The following is a 22292-nucleotide window of genomic DNA, read 5'->3' on the forward strand; positions in this document are numbered from 1 at the left end:
CTTGCTATGTGGGCCTCTGATAAGGCTACTTGATATGTCTTCATGACACGGTAACTGCCTTCTTCAGAGCAAGTGATCTGAGAGAGAGTAGAGAGGAGCCACAATACATTTTTAAGACCTGCTCTTGGAAAGTACATACTGTCACTTTTGCTGTATTGTACTCATTAGAAATAAGTCACTAGCGCACTAATGCCTTTCCTTATATAATCATGTGTGGGAGAAGAGGATGAACTCAGAGTAATGGCACTGCAATCCTGTTTCTACTTGAGAGTAAAATTCTGATGAAAGAAAGAAAAATAAGTTGCTAAGTACAGCCCACATTCATTTGAAAGGGAATTAGACTCCACTTTTTGAAGGGGGGAGTATTGATGAAGTTGTGGGTGTATTTTAAAACCATCATAGTTGGAGAAAGATTCTTTAACAAATGAGCTGGGGGAGACCATGAGAAAGAAAAGGTAGATCATCACACCAAAATAAATCTGAAAGGATTAAATTATTTAATGGATAAAGCAAAATTATCAAACATGTAGAAAAAAGTAAAGGCAGATAAATAACATGATCTCAGGATGGCAATGAAGTTGCAAAGCAAAAAATAATAGAAGAAAACAAAAATGGAAAAGACTAATAATTTTATTTTGGATCAATATCTACATTGTATAAAGCAACTTTTTGTGAATATCCTAGCAAGAAAATGGACAATGGACAAACAATGAGATACCATATTTGCCCTGTGATGAGAATATACCAAGATGAGAATATACCATGATGATTTTGGCACAGTGAAGAAGGACAATCACATATTCTCATATAGTGCTGTGGGACAATTGAGAATGACAATTATAATATCAGTAATTTATTGATCGTGTGCCACATAGTTCTAGGTATTTTATTTGTAGCAACTCATTTTCTTTTAATGACAACATCATATGGTAGCATTATACCTATTTTCTGGTTGAGGCACAGATTAAGGACTTTGGCCAAACCTCATAGCTCATAGGTGGCAGAAGTGTTGACTTACCCAGCTGCCATGATAGGCACAGCGCCTCAGGCTCACCATACTTTTAGAGGCCCATAAAATGTTTTAATTTCTTTTAAAATCAGAAAGAAAAAAATGAATGCTTAGGTCAAAGAAAATGTTTTAATGTACAATATCAGTATGTTGTCTTTATAACAATTCAGTTATAAATATAATTTTAAATATTATTTTATGGAAGAAGAGATCCACAAAGTAAAAGTATCTAGGATCCATGAAAATAGGAATCTGGCCCCAGGTGGCAGAGCTGGGTTTTTATCCCAGGCAGTGTGAACCTAGGCCTAAGTTCTTCCTGGAAGGTAACTTGCCAATATGTTTCAAGAGGGCTAAAATTGTTCACACTTTCTATTACTTTTAAGGATGTAAATTAAGGCAGTAAGTAAGGACATGGGCAATGATGGATGAAAAGATATTTGTAATAGTGTTCATTTGAACACCAAAGAAATATTTAATAATGAAAGGCTGGTCCAATGTTTGCTGTCAACGTAAGGGCCTAGGTGAGTACAAGGAACTGCTGAATGGAGCTCACCTGAGGCAGAAACTGAGGACTTGGGAGAGCTGGAAGTAGAGCGGGAAGTGAGAGGAGGCATGTGTGCACTCTGCAGATGGAGTGCAGACCTCTGCTGGGTATGCATAGGTTATGTCTGAGAGTGCACTTGGGAGCATGTTCTTGAATTTATTTTTAAAGGAGCTGGACAAGCAAAAAGGTGAGGGAAAGGTTAGAGGAAACAGTACCCTTCAAAGTAGAGATGAGTGAGCACAATCAGGAACTCTGAAGAGTTTGTCATAACAGGAGAGACAGAGCATGTGAGCATGAAAGAAGCCTTGAAGACCATGTTAACTTTTGTCTTGAAAGCTCTGATGAGCCAATGAAAGATTTTAAGCAGTGGAGTGATGGGCTCAGATGTATGTTTTAGAATAATCATTGTGGATACAGTATGCATCAGACCCAGGTAGGAAGTCAGAGGGTAGAAGCTGATGGAGTGGAGAGGAAGAGAATGTGCATTTGCATTTATTCAGTCAAGAGATATTTATTGAATCCTACAAATACTCACGAATGCCAATGTTCTTGGTACACAATTCTTTCAAAGGTTTAGTTATGACGGAAGAAGAGAGAGAACTAGAAAGAGGTTTAAAGGCAAGGGAAAGTTTCATACAGAAAAGTCTTAAACATGATTATGCGGAAGAGTTGTACTCAACAGAAAGGATGAGGTTAAAGATATGCCAGGGAGGGCCTTACAGGAGGGAGCAGTCAGTGGAGAGTTTTGGTTGGAGGGGAGCAGGGGCAGCCAGCCTGAGATAGAGGAAAACTAGTAAGCTTGGGTGTGGGTGTAGGTAATTTGTGGGGTTTGGGTGAAGCATCTGGCAAAAATTGTAGAAATCCATGCTGGATGACCTTTTTTATCTCTCTGAAGTAGAGGAACAGGTCATATGATGAGTAACGTGGTCGGTACTGATTTCTATTTGCAGGGTGGCCTTGGTTCTAAAAGCAAGGCACAGAACCAAGAGCTCTTCTCCAGGCTAATTGACTCATTTGTATAAATGGGGATAATAGGCCCTTCTTTATGGAACTGCTGTATTCATTAATTGCACAGACACATGCACTTGCTCAGTATTAGTTCTATCATTGTACTCATGTGGGGTTGGGGTAGTGAACGTTTTGGTTACCCGTAAAAGTGGACTGGAACTCTTCTGGTATGACCATCTGCTAAATGCAATTATTTACTCTTGCAATGGGTTGTAAGTCAAACACTCAGCTAGGTCAAGGAGTATTTCTTAACAGCCTCCTTTTGCCGTAAAGCGTTCAAGAAAAGAACGCCAGTGCCTCAAGGACCTTACTGAAAGTCATGAGCGGGTCTGGCCGCGAACCGGAAAGTCAAGTCAGCGGCAACCACCAAGACTTACTGAAGCCTCTTCCCAAATCTCGGCGACGTCTCCTCCCCTTCCACAGGTTCAGGCCTCGCCCCCTCCCTCCCATTGGCTGGCTCTCCCCCTCCCTCGACCGCTCCGAAGACCCGGAGAAGCGGAGTCTTCCAAAGGCATCCTCGGGTCTCCCTCGCTGCGCATGCTCGCGGGAAGCCGGATTCCGGGTCCGGAGTTGGAGGCTCTGGGAGGCCGCGTCGCTGAACGCGGGGTCGAGCCGGCAGGGAGGCGCGCGCTCCGGGCGCGGCGCGCTCCCGAGGAGGGAGGCGTGGGGTCGGCCGGAGGTGGCGCGTGGCCGGGGTGGGGGTGGGGGGAGGGTCGGGTGTCGGCGAGCGCGGCAAGCGGGTTCCGAGTGGCTGCAGGCGGCCTGGGCTGCCGGGGCCGACGCCTGGGTGGCTGTCGCCGCCGCGCCTGCTGCGAGATGGCGATCTTGGGCACGGAAGGGTGAGGGCGCCCGCCGGTGGAGGAGGCGCCGCTGCCGTGGCCGCCGGGCCGCCGGGCCGCCGGGAGCCGACGGCTTCGCGCCGGGTAAGGACGCCGCGGCGCTGGGCTAGGGGCTGGGGTCGCGGGCGGGGCGGGGGCTCCGGGGGCGCGGGCCGGGAGCCTCTGCGGCGGTGCCCTGAGCCCGGCACGGTCCGCCGCGGGGCGGGACCCTCCGAGGGCAGTCGGGGGCCGTCCGCGTCGCCCTGGCTGCCGACTCCAGCCCGGGGGCTGGGAGTTTTCTGGGGTGGGGTCACGGGTCCTGCCCCGAGTTGGCCCTGGCACAGGCCTGAGCTAATGATACTGGAGCGGAGAAAAGTGTTTCCGTGACTCGGCAGCCGCAGTTCTCAAGCTTCCTTCCCTTCTTTCAACCTTCCTTCCTTTCTCTAACACCTCTCCAAGAAAACCCTAATATATGGACTTACTCCCAGTGCCCTGACTTTCCCCGCAGTCCCACCGTCCCAAACCAAGGACTCCCCGCCTTAGAACGTCTTTTTCTGCCGTGTTTTTATCACTCCTGGTTCTTCACTGACTCTGCAGCCGCCCCCCCTACCCCCCGCCCAACACAACCCCCACCTCCACCTTTGTGACCTGGTAGATCCCAGTGACCTTGCAGTTTTCGCTAGTCCTTATCTAATCTGTGACTTGGACCTTCTCCTTTCATCCTTTAGACATTTAAAAAATTTTGTACTTTACCCGTTGCTTTTACAGGCTTTAAATGATTACTCTTGTGCACAGCCCTTTCTTTGCTCCATCAATACGGAGTTGAGCCCCCTTTGCTCCCGCGATTATATGAAACCTTCATTACCAAAGAAGAGAAGTATCTGTTATTTTGACATTTTTACTCTTCCAGGATAAAATATTTTCCAGGGGCTTGATGTGGCTTTCTTTTTCTGTTTGATTGGTTTTTATCTTTTTGTGTAGTTAGTGTGCAAAATGTGAGTTCCTGCCTTAAAATGTTGTTGGTAATAATAGTGTAAAAGAATAACGTCCAGAGTTATCTTCCCCCTCTTTGGTTTCTTTTGCCTGAAATACCTGGTGTACAGTTGTATGCAGGTTTCTGCAAGAGTTCATGCTTATGTATAAACCCACTTTACCTGTCTAGTTAAGTCTCTGTATGTATTATGCAAGCGAAATGGACCTTTTAAAGAAGAAAAGCATTCTTTTATTTATGTGACTTGTTTTTACTCATAAAATAGATAATTATCGGTGGCTGAAATTATCACTTTTCATAAATGTTTCATAAATATTTCATAAATATCACTTTTTAAAATTGAATACTTAGTGGCCAAGTATTGGAAGCTCTTCAAATTGAGAAGTGTAAAGTATGTGGGGGAACAGATCTTTCTGAAGTGGCTTATTAACACTTTAAAATAGTTCTTCCCTTCAAATGCACTTATATGACCTATAACATAAGGGCTTTGAAAAGCAGTAACTAAAGGTTATGTTTTTGGAAGCCTGGTATGATAGAGGATGTTGCATGTAAGGTCTCTGCTTCAAGAGATAGTAATCTGCTTACCCCGCGAAGGCTGAAATTTCTTCTACTGCCTTACACAATTATTAAGCATCTACTGCATGACTGCGATGGATTTGGGGGAATATAAAGATGAGGGTGATAACAGTTTCTGCCCTCACAGACTAGTTAGGCAGGTAAGACTATACACAAATGCCTCATTTGTCTTTTAAGACATAGTTACGTTTCATACTGAATTCACATTCAGAGGATGTAGGGCTCACATCTCATGGGGGGTTATTTCATAGAGCTTCTGGTTTTTGAAATCTTTGGGTTGAAGTATGACTATAGACTTTCGATAGGCTGGGAAAGGTAATCCAGGCAGAGAGAAGGGACTAAGAGAGCACAGAGTTCATACATTTAGGGAGAGGCAAGTATGTTTGGATGGAATATAACGTATTTGTACCAGTATAATGGGTGGTAAAGCTTAAAGTAAAAATTTGGACCAGTTTATGGATTGCTTTTGGTGCTGGGCTTATGACCTTGGATTTAGTAGGCGATGAGGGTTATACAGATGATTTTTTGAGTTGGGAATGAAACGATTAAACCTTTGTTTTCATAGGATTAATCTGGCAGCAGCTTGTAGTGTGAATTGAAGTAGAGGGAACCTGGAGGTAGAACGACTTCTTTCTTCATTGCTGTGGTCATAGGTGTGAGGGTCTGAACTCTGGAGGCAGTAATAGGAATTGAGGAAGGAATGGAGGAAGGAAGGACAATAGACAGAATTTGATGATGAGAGAGAAAATGAAGAAAGTAAAAATAACTGAGATTCTGGTCCAGGTTGATTGGGAGAATAGTGGTACATTTTGAGCAACATCAATTGGAAGCTTTATCTTCAGCGTATGTGTGGCACTTTACAGCAGTAGTTCTCAGCCTCTGGGGGATTAGTAACTCTTGGTGAAACTAAAGAAATCTGCTGGCCTGGAAAATTTCCATATGCACCTGTGCTTTGTGGATATAATTTTAGGGGAGTCTCTGGACCACCTAAATCTCATCCATGGAACCCAATGGGTTGAAGCAGTGCTTAGAATTACTGGGGGCCTTTTAAAACTATTGAACCTTCAAATGCTTCCATTTACCAATAAGAACCTCTGCTGTAGAGACATATTGTATGTACACCTAGAGACAATATCTCCTTAGACTTGTGTTGTGGTTTACAGCTTACAGAGAATTTTGACTAACTTATCTTATTTGCTATTCTATTACAGAACAGACTAATCCAAGAGGTTAAATGATTTGTCCCAAGCATTTCAGTTAGCAGGTGGGTAAAGTAGAATCAGGAGTTGATTGACAGTGATGGTTTTCTTGTATGGAGACATGTGCAACAGATTTACCATCAATTGGATGTAGTCACTGCCTTTAAGTGACCTCATCAGCAGGGACTAGATGATCCTGGGAGGTTCCCTTCAGTTCTTAACATTTTGTGATTCTTGGGTTTTAGATTTTTATTGGACTATCTGTACCTTTCTTGTTTTCCATGTGCAGGAGAACTGGTGAGGCTGAGGGATGAATTGGGTGTATGGAGAGCGGATAGAAATATCAGAACAGTCATGTTCTCATTTATTTCCTTTGTATCTCAGTTTGGATTGGAGAGGTGGGGCTGGAGGGGAAGTAAGTGAAATAAGAAACTTTAAGAACTTTTATCTTCTCTGTTCAGGTATTCCCTGAAACTACTTCTTCATTCAGGAACGCTTTATCAAGTAAAAAGTAAAACTTTACAGAATAATGAAGTGCAGAGACCTAGTCAGTGAATTTTTTCATTGGATTAAGTAGCTAACTCTGGTTAAATTATTACAGAGGAAGGCTGAGAACTACCGCTGTAAAGTGCCACACATACGCTGAAGATAAAAATTCCAATTGATGTTGCTCAAAATGTACCACTATTCTCCCAATCAACCTGGACCAGAATCTCAGTTATTTTTACTTTCTTCATTTTCTCTTTCATCATCAAATTCTGTCTATTGTCCTTCCTTCCTCCATTCCTTCCTCAATTCCTATTACTGCCTCCAGAGTTCAGACCCTCACACCTATGACCATAGCAATGAAGAAAGAAGTCGTTCTACCTTCAGGTTCCCTCTACTTCAGTTCACACTACAAACTGCTGCCAGATTAATCCTCTGAAAACTAATTATGGTTAAAGCATAATTTGATTAGTAAACAGTTGACTTTTCTGCATCTATAGGATTGTCTTCCTGGTAGGGAACCAGAGCAGGTTATTACATAGTATCTGTTATAGCCCTAGAAAGTTTGATTCTGTAATTATTAGAAAGGCTAGGATCTTTTTTACTCTTTCTGTAAAAATATGATGTACTTATAACAAGCAGTGGAAGGCAATAAATTAGCCTTAATAGTGGTTTTTGAAGTAACCAGTTACTAATACATAGTGGAGAGAAAATGTCTAACAAAAAGCACATACATAGATGATTTTTTACTCTTTGCTGGCGTTAAGAAGAATATTATATTTTATATATTACAGTATATTACACTTTTTCAGCATGGTTGCATATATGTCATCATTTGATTCTCATGAAAATTGATCAGTAGGTGTGTAAGGAGATAATTCCTTTTTAGATGAAGACACTGGAGCTCAAAGAAATTAAAAAATGTAAAATTTCCAGGGTATATGGCTAGCAAGTGGCCAAAATTAGAACTAGAGCTAAAACCTATTTTTTTTGTTCCTGAGTCAGTATTCTTTTCCCACCAACTCTTCATCTAAAATGGGAATTTAACTGAAGGCTCTGTGTGAGAAGTTTGAATTTACCTGTTTGGAATCTGTGTTAAACTTTTTTACGGTGTAGATCTGAGCTTGTTTATTTCCTCCTTTGTGTGAAAATGGTAACCTCATTGTAGTGGCTATCGGTAGGTAAATTTGAAAATTTTAAGTATTTATCACAGTTATCCTCCTATCAAGGAAAAAGCAAAAGGTGATTTCTTGTCTGCAAAAGTACATTGGTGAAATGTAGGGATTAATACCCTTTTGAAAATTTGTTGATTTTTAATTCAGGTGTTTTTACAGATGGAGTTTGTTCGTTTATAAAAGTTTTGTCTATGAAAATTTGTATTTTTGGAGCAATCAGGATCTGATTTTCAAAAGTACATATCATGATATTCCGTGGTTGTTACCAGTACATAAAAAGCTTTATCATTTAAAAAGAAATTTACCTTAAAAAGCTCTTAGTATACATTTTAAATTCATATGTTTAAATGACTTTTTTTGGAGTATGTTTTGTAAAACTATTTGTCAGATAGTTCCTAAGGTATAAGAAAGACCAGCATCTGTCTTGATGTTCCTTAAATCATTTGTTCATAACCCATTGTGGTGTCCCTGCTGCCTGTCATTACACCCCTCCTTTTTTCCTGGATTTTGAACAAATTAGGCAAAAAGACAAGGAACGAGGTGAGCATTGTTTTGGTTATTTATCGCTGTGTGACAAAAAAACCTGAAACTAAGTGACTTAAAACAACCAGGATTTTTGGCTTTTTGTTTTGTTTTGTTTTTGGCTCACAGGTTTGCTTTCCTGGGCTGGGCTCATTTGGGCAGTTCTGCTGGTTTTGCGGGTGGTCACTTTAATAGCTGGCTTTCAGCTGCATGCTAGTCTTCTCTCTCTTTCTTTCTCTCTTTCTCTTTCTCTTTCTCTTTTACCACATAGTCTTGTCTCAAGGTCACTTCTCTCCATGTGGCCTTTCCAGAAGGATTGCTGGCCTTACATGGTGGCTTAGGGCTTCCAGGAGTGCAAAAACAGAGGCAACCAGGCCTTCTTAAGACATAGGCTTGGAACCAGCATAGCCTCATTTCTGCCACATTCTGTTGGTTAAAGCAAGTCATGGGTCTAGCCCAGATTCAAGGGAAAGGGACTAGACAAAATATCTGAATCCCGGGATTACACCACACAGCTGTATTACCCCAAAATGGGGCTTCTGGAAGAACTGTTTTGGAAGCTGAGACTTGAGCTGCCTGGTACTTTTAGTACTTTGAGTCTAGGCCTGTCAGAGGGAAAGCTGAATCTAAAGTGCAAATGATAGCATGTTTGGCTTATTACACAAATAGGAATAGTCAGCACTCCTGGGGTAGAGAAGAGGAGAAAGTTTTGGGTCTCTGGGGTTTGACCCAGTATGTTACCATAATGGGGCAGGATTGACTTGCCGTACTTGAGGGCAAGAAAGTGCAGGACCCAGAGCCCAGGCTGCTCTGAAACGGTTCACTCTGGCCTTAACTTTAACTAGCCTTGAGCAAACTGGTGCCTCACAAATAGTATTTTCTGTTTGCAGTGTCTGGGAAAGTTTGGGATAAGCCACCCTTCCTTGGGGAAGAGTCATTATAGTGGAGAAAATATTCTTTCCTTGTGGAGACTGGAATGGAAATCCTGTCTGCTTAGCGAAATGTAAGGAATGAGGCAATGCTCATCCTTCCCAGGAACAGGTAGGTTAATTGATTGCTAGCTGGTGTTTTCTCACCTTATCGTTATCTCATTATCACTTTATCTCAGCAGTATCTTTTTTTTAGTGCAAGTTATATGCTGAATAATGTTATGGCTAACTGTGGCATGAAGAAAATGTGTGTTTTGTTGTTATTACATTATAGCTTTTGAGTGGAATAATGAATCAGTATATTACATTTAAAGAATTTAGGTGTAGATTTGGAGCACTTTTGAATTTTGAATAGATGAAAAGATGGGCCCCTGCCTCCTAGTGCAAAACTCTTTGCAGATTTCTGAATATAGTAGTATGTTGGCTGTTGTGGGCAGGACTTGGTGATTGAGTGTACTGAGAAACATTATTTATATATATAGGAGAGGCTAGGGCACAAAAAAAGGTGTAGATAGAGTTACCTTAAGGTGTTTCTTCATGGCTCTCCTCCCTGCCCTAAATTACAGGAGTGGTTTAAAAATGTACTAGCATTAACAGAATTGTAGGTGTGATACCTTTTTAACTAAGGAAAACAAGATCTTTTGATAGCTGTTTAGTATACCCATAATTAGGACTACATAGGATGAGTAGAAGCAAACTGACTTGAGTCCTGACTTGACGTGGGATATTCCTGTTAAACCTTAGCTCCAACTTGCCAAGATGAACTGCTCTTTGTGTTTAGTTAGCGTGGGGAGGAGAATTAGTCAAATGAACTTGCTGTGTATAAATTAGGGCATACTTTATCTTAGAAGTAAATAAACTACATCGTTCTGCTCTTAAAGTTTAAGAATTAAAGACGTTCCTGCATGTGGGTCAAGAGCTGTAGCTTTAAAGCCAGGCACAGCTGACTTCTGTCAGTGGTGCTTAATAGCAGTGTTGCCTCAGTTTCTCTTCTGTAAAAGGTAAAGAATATCTTCTGTACTGGATTTTTGTAAGGATTCATTGAAAGAATGTTTTAAAGCAGAAAATGGGATCCCTTGGACATGAACAGCCCTTAAATCATTTTTATTGCTCTTAGTTCATTATTATTAACAAGTTGAAAATTCAAACAAGTAGTCCAGTTCTCTGTGAGCCACTCATTTCTCAAGGACAGTTGTAGTTTAGTTTGGCATGAGCAGAGCTGCATATCAAATCTCACCTCTTAGCTTAAAAAATAGGTTGCCGAAAGGTTAAGAATGTCTCTGAGAAAGATACTGACTCAACATGGCTGCAGTTATCAGCTGGTGATGGTTTGGCCGTACAGTCTGGGAACAAGAAATTGTTAACACCGTCATTGGATGAAATACAGGGTAGATAAGTATTTGTCAAAGTGCAGTCCCTGCATCATGGTCATCTGGGATATTGGTTAAATGTGTAGATTCTTGAGTACTCTTCAAGATCTATGGTATGGTCCTTGATAGTGGAGTTCAGGAGTCTTCATTTTTAGTAAATACCTCAGATGATTTTATACACATTAGTTTGAGAACTGCTGGTATAAACTGAATTGGTAATTTGGGGTTCTGGTGTTCTCTGAGACCATTTTTTAAGCTACACTGTTCAGTAAATACACATGTATAATGTAAATACAAAGGGAGCTTAACATCTGAACCTTTCAGATATTTAAAGAGGCTTAAGATAATTGCCAAGGACTTGATCCAAACTATAGAAACCTGATAGTTGGTGATTACAGTAAGAAGTAGGCAAGAGAAGTAACCCTGCAAGAGGCACCCATCAGGACTCCTTGTTCAAAAAATTACCCTATACTTCTACAAAATACATTTTTATGAGTGAAGATGTTTCTTTTTAAAAAACGCTTTAGCTGAAACAAATTAGATATTGGATTATTTATCTGATAATCTTATGCTTTTCACTTAAGATAAGCTACTCAGAAATTGAGATTTTGATTGAAGTGTGTCTAATTTGGTTGGATGGGGACCATGATCTGTCTCTTGTGGGGAAAAGCCATTGCTTAGAATAAGGATATTGATTTGAGAAGAAAGTCGTAAGAGAAGGTTTAAATTTTAGATCGATCAATCCAAAAGAAAAAAAACAAAACCTTGAAGCTTATTTTCTCTAACTTTTGCTTAGGACAGTGGTAGTGACAGCCTGCATCTACGTCACTTTAACCCTCAGTCCTGTGATCATATCTGTCATTGGAACGGCAGATCTTTAAATTGGGGCTGTACTTGGAAAAACTTAACCTATGTTTGTATCAGCCTTATTTTTATTGTGTTAGTACATTCTGTGGTAAAAAAAAAACAACATGCTAAACCCATGATTCTTTCTAAATTTGAGTAGAAAGGATTAGTTGGCATTTGTTTGAGGAGGCTGTTGTTTTTGTTTGTTTTCCCTGCCTGTGGCCAGTTCTTTGGGAAGAAAAGCAACAATAAACTCATCTCTTTTTGTCCTTCGAGCTGTGAAATATGGTGTTGATGTTTAGGTATGAATACCCAGAATGGAAAGTATACATCATACTCAGGAATTTCATTGTTCTACATTAAAACGTTTGGTAATTATAATTTGTTTTAAAACTTTCTTTGTGATTTAATTTTCCTGTGAACTATTAGCTGTTTAAGAGCTTAGGCCTTCAAGTAAGACAAGCCTAGACTTGATTTCTGGCACTTAACTTATTGGCTAAGTGATCTTGGTAAAGGTAACCTTAGATTAAGCCCTAGTTTTATCATATGTAAAGTGGATATTCACATGTAAAGTGGTAATAATAATACCTATTCATAGATTTATTGCACGGCTTAAACCTAACACTTAGTATTGAGTAAATAGTCACTAGGATGGGTTTATAAGACCTTGTTTTTGGTGTCAGATGTGTTACAGAAATAATTCTTTTTTAAAATTTTAGAAACGTAATACACTCCACATTTTGTGTTACATAAAACCCCAATGAAGTCTTAGGGCAGCACTCTGTACTTTCCTTGGCAATTGTTTAATTATGGATAAATAAGGACAGTAAATAGTCACACATCTGTTCAGATGCTGCTGCCAAATGAGTTCAGGTCAGTTCAGTTTTTGTCACCGTATGAGTTAAGAAGGAGCTTTAAGTTTGTATAGTTTTTGGAGTTTTGGATTTGTGGATTGTGTCCCTGTGTTTTAAACTTGAGAAGAATTACATTCTAGGAATAAAGTCTTAGCTGTTTAACTGATTATCTCATTTTGGAAGGTTTCTGTGTATTTTGGATTCTAATATTTTCCTCTAAGAGTGAGGATATCTGAAAGTTCATACTTAGCAGCCTGCTTTAAAATGCTTAGGAAGAGTATTTGTAAATAGTAAATTAATATTGTGTTCTGTTACTGGAGTAGCTTTAAAATATCTTGAAATTGTGTATTTACAACAAAGAATTTAGCAGTACTATACTCCTCTCAAGTGTTAAAACGTAATTTTTTAACATCTTTATTAGAGTATAATTGCTTTACAGTGGTGTGTTAGTTTCTGCTTTATAACAAAGTGAATCAGCTATACATATACATATATCCCCATATCTCTTCCCTCTTGTGTCTCCCTCCCTCTCACCCTCCCTATCGCACCCCTCTAGGTGGTCACAAAGCACTGAGCTGATCTCCCCGTGCCATCCAGCTGCTTCCCACTAGGTATCTGTTTTACGTTTGGTAGTGTATATATGTCCATGCCACTCTCTCACTTCGTCCCAGCTTACGCTTCCCCCTCCCCACGTCCTCAAGTCCATTCTCTACGTCTGTGTCTTTATTCCTGTCCTGCCCCTAGGTTCTTCAGAACCTTTTTTTTTTTTTTAGGTTCCATATATATGTGTTAGCATATGGTATTTATTTTTCTCTTTCTGACTTACTTCACTCTGTATGACAGTCTCTAGGTCCATCCACCTCACTACAGATAACTCAATTTTGTTTCTTTTTATGGCTGAGTAATATTCCATTGTATACATGTGCCACATCTTCTTTATCCATTCATGTGTTGATGGACACTTAGGTTGCTTCCATGTTCTGACTATTGTAAATAGTGCTGCAGTGAACATTGTGGTACATGACTCTTTTTGAATTATGGTTTTCTCAGGGTATATGCCCAGGAGTGGGATTGCTGGGTCATATGGTAGTTCTATTTTTAGTTTTTTAAGGAACCTCCATACTGTTCTCCATAGTGGCCGGATCAATTTACATTCCCAGCAACTGTGCAAGAGGGTTCCCTTTTCTCCACACCCTCTCCAGCATTTATTATTTGTAGATTTTTTGATGATGGCCATTCTGACTGGTGTGAGGTGATACATCATTGTAGTTTTGATATGCATTTCTCTAATGATTAGTGATGTTGAGCATCCTTTCATGTGTTTGTTGGCAGTCTGTATATCGTCTCTGGAGAAATGTCTATTTAGGTCTTCTGCTCATTTTTGGATTGGGTTGTTTTTTTGATACTGAGCTGCATGAGCTGCTTGTAAATTTTGGAGATTAATCCTTTGTCAGTTGTTTCATTTGCAAATATTTTCTCCCATTCTGAGGGTTGTCTTTTCATCTTGTTTATGGTTTCCTTTGCTGTGCAAAAGATTTAAGTTTCATTACGTCCCATTTGTTTATTTATGTTTTTATTTCCATTTCTCTAGGAGGTGGGTCAAAAAGGATCTTGGTGTGATTTATGTCATAGAGTGTTCTGCCTATGTTTTCTTCTAAGAGTTTTATAGTGTCTGGCCTTACATTTAGGTCTTTAATCCTAAATGTGATTTTCATCTGATTCTTACTGTGGATGTGGAAGTTTGCTTTGTATCACTTTGCAGCATGGGCATGTGATGGAAGTGCTTCTTAACCTGCTGTCCTCTGTATTGTTGTGGAAGTATGGTAGAAAAATGTTGGAGCTTCTCAGAGTAATTGAGAGTGTGACTGGGGTGGTGGCGGTGATGGGAGGGTGTTAGGAAGTTATCAGTTATTGGGCACTTTCTATATTCCATTCTAGAAATAGTTCTGATTTCCTAGAGTTGATGTTAGCACTTCTTTTCCCCTTCACAAAACGGAGTTGGTATTTACATTGCTCAGTAAGAAAACAGACTCAGAGAGGTTAAATACACCTGAATAGCAAAATTGAAGTTTGGACCTAGGTTTGTTCAACTCTCTTACATTACCCAACATGCTCTTCTCACACTAGGGATTGGCACTTTGGAGTTGAAGAGTTAGCAAATCTCCATGGCTACTTAAATGCTGGAAAATTAGAAGCCTTAATATATTTAGAAACAGTCAGAACATGTTTTGAGGCGAATGTAACTTTGGGTCATGCTATCCTAGTGACCAGTGCAGTGTAGAAAAGAGTGCTGGCCTTGTTAGCAGACCCAGGTTTGGCCTGACATTAAGAAGCTTTGTGTCCCTCAGTGAGTCTCGTAATCAGCTCTCAGCCTCATCTTCAGCTCTAATTAATGACTCTGTGCTTTCTGCTCCTTCATGAGATGTAGCAAATACTGTGTATTTGAAGAATACCAAACCTTTAAAATTTTTGGATTTGAAGGAAAAAAGTCTGGTAAGCACATATTATATTAAATACCACACTTTGAAACAAATGACAGGTTATTTATGGAAATGTTTGTGTCATTTTGAAATATGAGATGTTACATGATGTAATTACATGAAATTTGATCTTTGCAGAGTGAGAATGTTATGTTGCCCTGGATGTTTTTCCCAGAATACATGGAAATGATTTATTAAACACAGCCTGAGCAGCCTACCTTCTTCATTGTTAGTGTGTTTATGCTTTTACACATTCGCTGTTTTAGATTACTTTCTCAACCTTCAGGAAAAACGTTTTCAATGACCTAGCTTACAAGCCCCACAAAACCACCCTACTCTGAAGTTGCTTAAGTGATAAAAGAATGGGAACATCAGATTGGTACAGCAAACTGCTTATTTTAAGGTTTGGGTTTAGCTCAGCGTTTCTTTTTTATATTCTGTGTTTGTAGCGCAAATGTAGTGAAAAGAGCATTGGCTTTGAGCCCAGGAGATCTGGATTCAAAATCCTGACTTTCACCAGTTTTGTGACCTTGGGCAATTTACTTACATTCCTGAAACCTCATTTTTCTTACCTGTTAGTAGAAATAATGACTCTGAAGGGTGATTGATAACATTAGAGATAGTTTTTTTGGGCAAATAATAGGAGCCTAATAAATGGTCACTGTGATTTTTACTATTTTTGGAGTCAGAGACCTGATTCAGATTCCAGGTTTAAGATTGGCCATGTTTCTGTGTCACTTAGGCACCATACGTAAGTGCTGCCAGTCCCAGGTAGTTACGCTCTGTCATCTTATTCTTCTGCTTAGGGAGTATTTACGCAGCTCTTTTTACATGTTAACTTAAGTTGATTCTGTAGGTCTGGAGCTCAAGTTTTAAGATGCTGTTATTTGATTTTTCTTTTTAATTGACATTATATAAGCACCACAGGAATGGGAAACCTTCCTTCTACTGATACTTGCTAAGGTATGGGGAAAATGACCAACTGCAAACATTTTCTGAGTGAAAAGCTTTGGTAATTTGCCATTATAAACATAATATTGTACATTATAAGAAATTGAGAAATTATAGCGAATTAGAAAAGAAATGATTTCATTTTCATTTTGCTATAGTTTACTTTTGTTGATGGAAATACATTTGAGTATCAATTCTTTTAAAACAGGGAAATAGGAATTATCTCTCTAAATTAAGAATAATTATGAAAAAGTCAATGAATAAGTGAAAATGTAATTTTTTTTTTTTATGACCTGAGGAAGGAAGGGGATGGAGCAGAGAGGGAAGGAAAGATTCCTGTGATAAAAGACACAGTGATAGTGCCAGAGTCCTGTGTTTTTGTTTTGTTTTTAAGGACCATAACTGTTTAGCTTGAAAATTAGAACAGTTGCTGTTAAATTTGATGAATATATTTTCTTCCTCATTAATGTTTTCTATTAAATAGAGTACAAGCATTTTTTTATATCTTTTACTTGAAGTGGAGGAAAACTATTAATTTCATTTTTTGGAAAGTTGGTATTAAGTTATTCGATTATATTTTTAAAAGGTGCATTTTATGGAGCAACATCACCATCTTGTGGCCTTCTAGAATATTGTTGCCAAAGGTATGTTGTAAAAACTACAAGCGTAAATTAAATTGTTCTCTGATGTTGGCCAAGGGCTCAATCAAATTTGTATTCAGCAGTTCTTACTGTAAATGGGAGGTGGGAGTTAGAAAATAAAATGATTTGTACACTAGGATTTCAACTTTGTAAAAAAAAAATCTGTATTGGAGGAAAATAATGGTACAAAACTGGAAACAGTTGTGAGTTAGGTTGATGCAAAGATTGTGGATGGTTGTTACTCTCACGTTTTCATGAAATATGCAGTGTTTATAGTCAAGCAGTTCTAAGCTAGAAAATATCAATATGTTCTGTCCTCCATTTCTTAATCAATAGGATTACCAAGGCCCAAAGAAGTTTAGATGCCCTGTCTCATTCAGCCATTTAGTGAGACTGTTATCTAGAGCAGTGTTTTCCAAGCTGGTGACTCTTGGAGGAATATTTTCTACCTGAATTTTTACACTTTTTCCTTCATTTTGATGGTAGTTTTAAAAGAAAAAAAAATCAATTTGAGAAGTACCGTAGTTCATTTAAAAGAGCACCTAAAAACTAAATGAGGCTATTTGGTTTTAAGCCTGTGTTTACTTAGTTGTTTTTAAGATTCAAATCGTTGACAACAAGTATCCAAATATAATCATCTAAATAGTATTAAACACTCCTGTGTGCCAGGCTTTGGGGGAGACATGGTGGATACAATGGCCAATGGCCAGGATTTGTCCTGCATGCTTGGAATTTATCGTCTAGAATGCAGTGAGAAAAATAAAGCTATTTTGATGAACACAGAAGTTTGAAATCAGGGATTCTGGGAGAAAACAACTATAACTTACGGCAAATACTCATATTTACCATGTATTAGGCACCATGCAAAGTGCTTTTGGTACTTTTTCTCAGTGTCAACTATTTATTTTGGAATTTTGCTTTCATTTTTGCATATGCACACAAATATGTATTTGTGGAAGGTCTGAAACACCTCTGTGGACAGTACCAGTGGTCTGGCTCTTAATGGGTTTGGTAGGCTTTTGTGCCTTGGTCTTGGTATCTCACCACCATTTATAACATTCCTATTGGGAAAATCTGTACCGTGTTCTAAGTAGCCGTCTTTCCCCCAGACTTTGAGAGTCCAATTGATATATAATTTGGGGATTAATTTAAGACTTCTGAATTATTTTGAATATTTAGTTAGGGACAGAAAGTGTCCAAGTTTAATGAGCTTTTCTCTTGTATATATACTGTTGGACATTTGAGTATTTAATAAGTCAAATGAACATTTTAGGTAACACTTATCCTTTACTTTTGTATTGGACATTTTTGTATTGAGCCTTTACTGTGGGCTGTGGAGATAAAATCACATTGGTAAGGTGGACATGGACTTGGTGCTCAGAATTATCAAAGCAAAGATGGGAGAGTGTATAGATGGTTTATCCCACCTGTATAGGATTTTCTTTATAATATTTTAAAGTTTTAGTTCTGTGCTATATAGGTACATTTTTTTTAACATAACTACTCTAACCATTTCTACAGGTTAAATGTTTTATTGATTGTGAATCTTCATTTAACACATTTTTAAAGTATATAGTAAGGGCTGAGCAATGGGCTAGGGGCTGGAATTATAAAGATGAGTAGTAATAAAGAAATTTCTGGTGTAATGGGGAGATAAAGAAATAACATGGTTATAGTGCTGTGTTTGCTTGAGCTGAATCTTTAGGGATGATTAGAAATTAGGTAGATGAGCAGTGGGAATAACATGTAGGAAGTCATGGGTGCCTAGATGTGTATGTGAGAATCACTTGGGGCCCCTGGTGGAGTCCCCAGGTAATTCTGACATGCAGCCAGGTTGAGGAAAACTGGTAGTGGATTAGAAATATGTGTCATTAGTGAGCTTTGGGTAAAGAGCTTTTTTGGAGAATACCAGTTATTTTATTTTCTCTAGCTGAATTTTAATGAACGAAGGTGGCAGAGAGTGTGTGTGTACGTAATGCATCTGAAGAACCGGAAGTAGTTTGGTAGTAGCTAGAGTATGCCTTTTTCTCTTCTGGATCCTATGTTCTAAACAGCTCTAACATATCTTTGCTTCTAAACGTGAACTATAAAGGTGAGTTGGAAAAAAAAAATCACACATCTGTGGGGATTGGTGCTGCTACTACTGTCCTGGGCCCAAGTCTCTGCTCTGTCTGCCTTGAATTCCTTACCTACCACATCCCTGTTGAAACAGGGAATTTGGTCTGTTTATTGACCATTGTATTCCCAATGCCTCCTTCACCAAAGGAATTGGCAGGTAAAACCTCCTTACCTTTCTTCCCAGACAATGTCAGAGATATCTGCACTTTCACTCATTCTTTTCTCTTTCTAGTCTCAGTGTAAGAACTATGTCTGTACCTCTGCATTAAATCTCAACCAATCCTGACTTCTCAGAGATCTTGTCGTAGTAATCATTGTCTTTTCTGTGACGTCAGCTGCTTGCTGCCTGAAAGCATGTTCAGGGTCTCTTCTGTCTTCAAAAACAAACCTATGTACGCCTCCCTTTAAGGCTATATCTCTTTTCCTATACAATCATACATCTGAACAGAGGTTTCTGGCTGTTAATTTACTTCTGAAGCCTCTGGCCTCTGGGCCCCTACCACTCCATTAAAATTGCTCTTGCTAAAGGCCTGGTAACATCCATACAGTCCAGTAAACAGTTTTCTCTTTTTACTGATCTTGCTGGGGTGCTTGGTGGGTCTAGCCACTCTTCTTTTCCTTGAAATTCTTTCTTGAAGTTTTCTTCAACCCTGTGCATGGTTCTCCTCTACCGTTCAGCCTTTCAGTACTGCTCTTCCCTGCTAATTGTATGCAATAGGCCTTTTCTGGATGAAAGACCACCTGTCGCAGCAGGTGGCTTCAGTTCACTCTTGCAGTTCACTTTTGAACTCTGCTTACGTTTACCTCCAGTATCTATTTTCTGAGGTCTGTTTCAGTCAGTCAGTAATACTTCTGGGGGGCCTTCCCTCGGCCAGGCTTTAGCCTGGGTTCTGGGAATAAATAAGATGGAGTCGCTGCCCTTGGAGGTCGGCGTGGGTTGGAGACAGAAGTAAGAGGTTCAGATAACTGAACGTAAATCATTGAGAATGATAAAATAGGGTGAGGTGGTAGAGTTGATGGAGTGAGGCTTTGGCTGTGCCTGGGCTGACTAGAGATTCTTTCTGAACGGGTCATACTTGAGTGGAGCCCTAAGGCTGAGAAGGTAGCCAAGGGACTGTCAGATGGAGAGTGAAAACAGAGGTCTCTCAGCAGCACAAGGTATTCAGGTTAGGGATGGCAGGAATGCCAGTGAGAGAGAAAAGAGGGGAGGAGAGAGGTAGGAAATGTAGGGGCAGCAGGTCACGTGGGGCCATGTATGAGTTTGGATTTCTTGTAGTTAAAAGGAGAGAACATTGGGTGTGAAACAGTTTTTGTGGCGCGTACTGTTTTGGAAAGCCCACTCCGACCACTGGTAGAGGATGGATGTGGTGTGGGAGCAGGGAGACCATGTGCCTGTAGTTTAGATGAGCATTTACGAAGCTTGAGAAGAGGGTTGTGTTGCGGTTGTTGAGAAGTACTCTCCCTTGCTTTTATCCCTGCTTTTATCTCTGCTTCTCCTGCCCTCCCCTCCCCTGCCCTCCCCTCCCCTCCCTTCCCCTCCCTTCCCATTTCTCGTTTTGTCTTCTTGTTGTTTTTTAATAATACACAAACCCCAAGTCTGTTTGGTGCCCAAAAGAAGAGGGTATAAATGTGGGGAGGGAGTATATCTTAGGAGGTGAAAGTTGTGTAGGTAGTTGGTCACTTTGGAAAGTAGGAGGGTATACTTCATTTTCAGAGACTTATACTAGGACAGGGTTATGTAGTATATTTTTATAAGAATCTCCATCAGAAATTATTTAAAATAAGGTAGATGGCATGAGTGTCTCAGAAGGTTGAAGTGTTAGGTTTCTAAGTAACCTCCGTATTCAGAAAAATTAGCTGATAAAATTGCAATATAGTAAGACTGTGTTTTTCTATAAATGCTTTATTTTTCATTCTCATATTTAATATTGTTTTTTCATGTTATATTCTTAATAATTTAGCATTTATACAGCACTTTATAATTCACAAACTGCTTATATGATACTAATTTCTTCTAAGACATCTGCTGCTGAGAGAGGTTAAGTTACTTGTCCAAGGTCATGTCAATTTATTTATTAAGCATTTGTGTGCCAGGGAGTTTTCTTAGCGATTTGTCAATATTAACTCATTTAATTCTCTTAATAACTCTGTGAGGTAGGTACTGTTGTCTTTGTCTTTTTTTTTTTGCCATACGGGGGCCTCTCACTGTTGTGGCCTGTCCCATTGTGGAGCACAGGCTCTGGACGCACAGGCTTAGTGGCCATGGCTCACGGGCCCAGCCACTCCACGGCATGTGGGATCTTCCTGGACCCGGGCATGAACCCGTGTCCCCTGCATCGGCAGGCAGACTCTCAACCACTGTGCCACCAGGGAAGCCCGTCTTTGTCATTTTATAGATATAAAAACTGAGGCACTGGGACTTCCCTGGTGGCACAGTGCTTAAGAATCCGCCTGCCGATGCAGGGGACACGGGTTCGAGCCCTGGTCCAGGACAATCCCACATGCCACGGAGCAACTAAGCCCGTGTGCGCCACAACTACTGAGCCTGTGTGCTGCAACTACGGAAGCCCATGCACCTAGAGCCCGTGATCTGCAACAAAGAGTAACCCCCTGCTCGCCCAACTAGAGAAAGCCCATGCGCGGCAATGAAGACCCAACGCAGCCAAAAAATAAATAAAATTAGAAAAAAAGCAACAAACAAACAAAAAAAACCTGAGGCACTGTGGGGTAAAGGAGCTTGCCAGTAGTGGAACTGGGATTTGAACCCAGGCAGTCTGGCTGCAGAATTTACTCTCTCAACCACTGTTATGCTGCCTCTTAGTAAATGTGGGAGCAGAAGTTCAAATCCTGATTCACACTGGACTCTGGCACATGATGGTTTCTTCTTTTCAATTATTTGTTTCTACCCCCACCCCACCTGTCAGCCAGGCTGCAGATCTTCTATAAGCAAAAGCTTACTTGTTGACAGGATCTGACTTGGGTTTCTTTAATTTCTAACATTACTAGATATTGAGAGTTTTATATTCACTTTGCAGTAAATTAATTTTTTTAAATCTGCCAACCTCTGACGTGGAAAAGAGCAAAAACCAGTACTTCTGTCAGCTCAGAATAGAAGTATCTTTGATATTTGATCTCCGGACTGGCCTTTACTTTGGTATGTTGTAGTTACTGCTAGCTTAGCCTCCAGTCCTCTGTCCAAAGTCTATTATTAATTATTTATTGCTTTTCTGGGAAGGAATTTGCATTCTGTATGGAAGAAGACCTTGTAAATTTTGCTGGCTTGACGTTCACATGAAACACGTTTTATTTGAAACGGTGCGTTGTTAGTTTTGCTTGGGTAGGTAATTGTAACTATTATTAATTGGGGGCAAACACCTTGATAGGAAAATCAGAGCAAGTTAAGTTGCTCTGATTGTGTTTTGTGCTGTGACTGGAGCCTTACTGTGATGGAAAGCTGTTTTAAGGCAAAGAAGTAGATAGAATTTAAGGTACCCAGAATCAAGAATTACCTTGGTTAGAATTTACGAGAATGAGGAAGAGAACTGAGTAAGTAGTTTGACCAGCTATTGGATGTGAATTTTTAGTGAATAAATAAATTGCAGGAAATAAACTAGGAAATAAATTGCAGGGAATTAATGGGCAGCGGGTATAAGGGTGTGTGCCATGATAATTTGAGGAGGCATAAGGTTAAATTCAGCAAGGCTTTTGACTGTTACAGCAAGGGGCATGCAGTAACAATACAAATGTTTGTAGATTTGAGAAAGGAAAAGAAATT

The 22292-nt window shown here is 39.8% G+C and overlaps 1 protein-coding gene across 3 annotated transcripts in view; it reads left to right on the forward strand.

The window, feature by feature from the left end:
• The first annotated feature begins 3275 nt into the window (after positions 1 to 3275).
• WWP1 (WW domain containing E3 ubiquitin protein ligase 1) overlaps positions 3276 to 22292 on the forward strand; it is a 121534-nt gene continuing 102517 nt past the window's right edge. For 2 of the 3 annotated variants that reach the window (XM_059994846.1, XM_059994848.1), the window contains exon 1: positions 3276 to 3484. The gene's annotated coding sequence lies outside the window, so the exon portion shown is untranslated. Of the gene's footprint in view, positions 3485 to 9218; positions 9370 to 22292 lie in introns of all 3 variants that reach the window. The other variant, XM_059994847.1, reaches the window with a different exon arrangement.

Source organism: Delphinus delphis, chromosome 17, assembly GCF_949987515.2.
Source record: "Delphinus delphis chromosome 17, mDelDel1.2, whole genome shotgun sequence".
NCBI classification, from domain to species: Eukaryota; Metazoa; Chordata; class Mammalia; order Artiodactyla; family Delphinidae; genus Delphinus; species Delphinus delphis.